The sequence below is a fragment of the Bison bison genome, unplaced genomic scaffold (assembly GCF_000754665.1).
Source record: "Bison bison bison isolate TAMUID 2011002044 unplaced genomic scaffold, Bison_UMD1.0 scf7180017863688, whole genome shotgun sequence".
In the NCBI taxonomy this organism is placed as follows: domain Eukaryota; kingdom Metazoa; phylum Chordata; class Mammalia; order Artiodactyla; family Bovidae; genus Bison; species Bison bison.
In genome coordinates, this window is record NW_011494260.1 from 177,168 (window position 1) to 182,625 (window position 5,458).

Sequence of the window (5,458 nt, forward strand, 5' to 3'; positions counted from 1 at the left end):
AAGAGGCTTGCGGAAGTTTCCTGATGGTAGAAACTGGCTGTGGGGGAATCTCGGTCTTGCTATAATGGGTAGGGCTGTGCTCAGTAAATTTGTAATCCAATTTTCTGTTGATGGGTGAAACTGTCTTCCCTCCTTGTAGTTTTCCCTGAGGCCAAACTATGATAAGGGTTTGACTTATGCCAAGACTCTTGTCTTCCCTCCTGGCTCAGACTGTAAAGTGTCTGTCTGCAGTGTGGGAGACTTGGGTTTGATCCCTGGGTTGGGAAAATTCCCTGGAGGAGGAAATGGCCACCCACTCCAGAACTTTTGCCTGGAAGGTCCCATGGATGGGGGAGCCTGGTAGGCTACAGTCCAAGGGGTCGCAAAGAGTCAGACAGGACTGAGCAACTTCACTTTCACTTAGGGCTTCCCTGATTGCTCAGTTGGTAAAGAATCCACCTGCAATGCAGGAGACCCTGGTTCAATTCTTGAGTCAGACTTTTGGGTCCCAAAATCACTGGAGATGGTGACTTCAGCCATGAAATTAAAAGATGCTTGCTCCTTGGAAGAAAAGCTATGAACAACCTAAATGACATATTAAAAAGCAGAGACTTTACTTTTCTAACAAAGATCCATCTAGTCAGAGCTATGGTTTTTCCAGTAGTCATGTATGGATGTGAGAGTTGGACTATAAAGAAAGCTGAGCACCGAAGAATTGATGCTTTTGAACCGTGGTGTTGGAGAAGACTCTTGAGAGTCCCTTGGACTGCAAGGAGGTCAAACCAGTCAATCCTAAATCAAATCAGTCCTGAATATTCACTGGAAGGATTGATGTTGAAGCTGAAACTCCAATGCTTTGGCCACCTGATGCGAAGAGCTGACTCACTGGAAAGACCCTGATGCTGGGAAAGATTGAAGGCAGGAGGAGAAAGGGATGACAGAGGATGGTGTTGTTGGATGGCATCACCAATGGACAGGATTTTGAGCAAGCTTCAGGAGTTGGTAATGAACAGGGAAGCCTAGAGTGCTGCAGTTCACGGGGTCACAAAGAGTTGGACACAACTGAGTGACTGAACTGAACTGAAGATTTGCTGGAGAAGGGATAGGTTACCCACTCCAGTATTCTTGGGCTTCCCTTGTGGCTCAGCTGGGAAAGATTCCATCTGCAATGTGGAAGACCTGGGTTCAATCCCTCTGTTTGGGAAGTCCCCTGGAGAAGGGAAAGACTACCCACTCCAGTATTCTGCCCAGGAGAATTTCATGGACTGTATAGTTCATGGGGTTGCAAAGAGTCAGACACAATGGAGTGGCTTTCACTTTCACCTTCAGGATGGTTGAATTCAGTGCCTCTGTAGACCGTCAGACCACTGTAGACCCACATCTTCACTAGAGACTCCTGGACACTCAAAGGCAAGACTGGCTCAGTCTCTTATGGGTCACTGCTCCTTTCCCCTGGGTCTTGCTGTGCTCAAGGTTTTGTTTGTTACTTCCAAGAGTCTGTTTCCCCAGTCCTGTGGAAGTTCTGTAATCAAATCCCACTTGCCTTTAAAGTCAAATTCTCTGGGGGTCCTCAGTCCCTTTGCCAGATCCCTAGGTTGGGAAATCTTCTGTGGGCCCTAGAATTTTCACAAAAGTTAGAGAACGTCTTTGGTATAGTTGTTCTCCAGTTTGTTTGTTGTCTGCTCAGTAGCTCTATGGTGGCACTCATGCAACACACCCCCAGATCTGCTCCAGCCACAGCCCCTGTCCCCACAGGGGCTAAATTTTGCCTCCCCAGAAGACACTCAAACACTCAATGTTAGGTCTGGCTCAGTTTATTGTGTGGTCCCTGGGACCTGGTGTTACAAGATTTGATTTGATCCTTCCCTGTGTCTCTGGTGGGTATGGTGTTTGATTCTAAATGCTGTTCTACCCACCTACTGTCTTGTTGGAGCTGCTCCTTTGCTGTTGGATGTGAGGTGTCATTTTTTGATGGGATCCAACATTCTCCTGTCTATAGTTGTTCATCAGTTAGTTGAAATTTTGGAGTTCTCACAGTATAAAATGGACTCACGTCCTTCTACTCTGCCATTTGAAGCTCTACACAGTCAGCAAAAACAAGACTGGGAGCAGACTGTGGCTAAGATCATGAACTTCTTATTTCAAAGTTCAGACTTAAATTTAAAAAGGAGGGAAAAACAATAGGCCATTCAGTTTTGACATAAATCAAAACTTTTATGATTATACAGTGTAAGTGACAAATAAATTCTGGGATTAGATCTGACAGAATACCTGAAGAACTACAGACAGAGGTTTCTAACATTGTACAGGAAGAAGTGATCAAACCATCCCTAAGAAAAAGAAGTGCAGAAAGCAAAATGGTTGTCTGAGGAGGTCTTACAAATAGCTGAGAAGAGAAGAGAAGCAAGAGGCAAAGGATAATAGGAAAGATATGTCCATCCCAACGCAGATTCCAAATAATAGCAAGGAGATATAACAAAGCCTTCCTAAGTGAACAGTGTAAAGAAATAGAGGAAAACAGTGGAAGGGGAAGACTAGAGATTGCTTCAAAAAAGTTAGAAATATCAAGGGGATATTACATGCAAAGATAGATGCAATAAAGGACAGAAACAGAATTGACCTAATAGAAGCAGAAGATATTATGAAGAGGTGACAAAAATAAACATAATAACTACACACAAAAAAATTCTTAATGACCCAGATAACGTGATGATATGATTACTTATCTAGAGACAGACATCTTGGAGTGCGAAGTCAAGTGGGTTAGGAAGCATCAGTATAAACAAAGCTAGGGGAGGAGATGGAATTTCAGTTGAGCTATTTGAAATCCTAAAGATGATGCTGTGAAAGTGTTGCACTTAATATGCCAGCACAACTCAGCAGTGGTCACAGGACTGGAAAAGGTCAGTTTTCATTCCAATCCCAAAGAAGGGTAATGCCAATGAAGGTTCAAACTACCACACAATTGCCACTCATTTTACATGCTAACAAAGTAATTCTTAAAATCCTTCAAGCCTGGCTTCAACAATATGTGAACCGAGAACTTCAAAATGTACAAGCTGGTTTTAGAAAAGGCAGAAGAACTAAAGATCAAATTGCCAACATTAGTTAGATCACAGAAAAAGCTAGAGAATTCCAGGAAAAAAAAAAAAAAAACCCTCCTTCTGTTTCCTTGACTACTCTGAAGCCTTTGACTGTGTAGATAACAACAAAATAGAAAATTCTACAAGAGATGGGAATACCAGATCACTTTACTTGCCTCCTGTTAGAAACCTGTATGCAGGTCAAGAAGCAACAGTTAGAATCAGACATGGATCAACAGACTGGTTCCAAATAGGGCAAGGAGTACATTGAGACTGTATATTGTCACCCTGCTAATTTAACTTCTATGCAGAGTACATCATGTGAAATGCAGAGCTGGATGAATCACAAACTGGAATCAAGATTGCTGGGAGAAATATCAGTAACTTCACATATGCAGATGACCACGCCCTTATGGCAGAAAGTTAAGAGGAACTAAAGAGCCTCTTTATGAAGGTGAAAGAGGAAAGTGAAAAAGCTGGCTTAAAACTCAATATTCAAAAAACTAAGATCATGGCATCCAAACCCATCACTTCATGGCAAATGGATATGGAAACAATGGAAGCAGTGACAGACTTTATTTTCTTGGGCTTCAAAATCACTGCAGATGGTGACTGCAATCATGAAATTAAAAGATTCTTGTTCCTTGGAAGAAGGGCTATGATAAACCTAGACATAATATTAAAAAAACAGAGACAACACTTTGCTGACAAATGTCCGTCAAGTCAAAGCTATCATTTTTCCAATAGTGAAAATTGGAATAGATGTGAGAGTTGGGCCGTAAAGAGCTGAAGAATTTGACCATGAGCACTGAAGAATTGATACTTCTGAACTGTGGTGTTGGAGAAGACTCTTGAGAGTCACTTGGACTGCAAGGAGATCAAACCAGTCAATCCTAGAGGAAACCAATCTTGAGTATTCATTGGAGGCCCTGATGCTGAATCTGAATGTCCAATAATTTGGCCACTTGATGTGAAGAGCTGATTCATTAGAAAAGGCCCTGATGCTGTGAAAGATTGAAGGCAGGAGGAGAAGGGGACAACAGAGCATGAGATATTTGGATGGTATAACCCAATCAATAGACGTGAGTTTGAGCAAACTCTGGGAGATGATGATGTACACTGAAGCCTGTCATGCTGCAGTCCATGGGGTTGCAAAGCATGGGGCATGACTGAGGGGCTGAACAACAGCAACAACTCTACATAGGATTTAAATAAGCAGGGTGACAATACACAGGTCTGATGCATTCCTTTCTCAGCTTTGAATCAGTTCATTGTCCTTTGTCTGGTTCTAACTGTTGCTTCTTGACCTACATACAGATTTCTCAGGAGGTAGGTATGGTAGTATGGTATTCTTATCTCTTCAATAACTTTCTAGTTTGTCATGATCCACACAGTCAAAGACTTTAGTGTAGTCAGTGAATCAGAAGTAGATGTTTTTTGGAATATCCTTGCTTTTTTTGGTGATACAACTGATGATTGCAATTTGATCTCTGGTTCCTCTGCTTTTTCTAAATCCAGCTTATACACCTGGAAGCTCTCACTTCCCAGACTATTGAAGTGTGTCTTGAAGGATTTTAAGCATTGCATTGCTAGCATGTGAAATGTGTAATTGTGTGGTAGTTTGAACACTCTTTGGCATTGGCCTTCTTAGTGATTGGAAAGAAAATTGAATTTTTCCAGATCTGTGGCCACTGCTGAGTTTTCCAAATTTGTTGGCATACTGAGTTTAGCATTATATCATCATCATCTTTTAGAATTTGGAATAGTTTAGCTGAAATTCCATCACCTCTACTAGCTATGTTCATAGTAATGCTTCCTACAGCCCACTTTACTTCACACTCTATGATGGCCGGTTCTCAGTGACTGATCTATAACTTGTTTGAGTCAGTTTCTGGCACATATAAATTATAGTAAATATTATTTACTATTATTATTGTTACTAACTCTGTTATCTTTGAGTATCCAACAACCTTGCTGAATCATCGTATAGAAGGAGCCATTAATACTGTCATCAATGTAAGCTATATCCTTCATGAGTGGGTAAATTCTGAGACTCTGTACCATCCCACTGGGTCACCCCAGTGCACCAGCCCCAAGCATCCTGTATCCTGCATCAAACGTGGACTGGCAATTTATTTCTTATATGATATACATGTCGGTATGGGGAGGGAGGTGGGAGGGGGGGTTCAGGATGGGGAGCATGTGTACACCCGTGGTGGATTCATGTTGATGTATGGCAAAACCAATACAATATTGTAAAGTAAGTAGCCTCCAATTAAAATAAATAAATTTAAATTAAAAAAAATTTCTGAGACTCATTATCTTATACATCTGGGATCTAAATGGGAGACTAAGCAAGCATTAGGGTGAAAGAACTGGTAAAGGTGGGAAATTGT

General features: G+C 41.6%; 1 pseudogene; it reads right to left on the reverse strand.

Moving 5' to 3' along the window:
* The window catches only part of LOC104983923, an 81,314-nt pseudogene extending 79,954 nt beyond the window's left edge, over positions 1–1,360 (reverse strand).
* Positions 1,361–5,458: the final 4,098 nt, after the last annotated feature.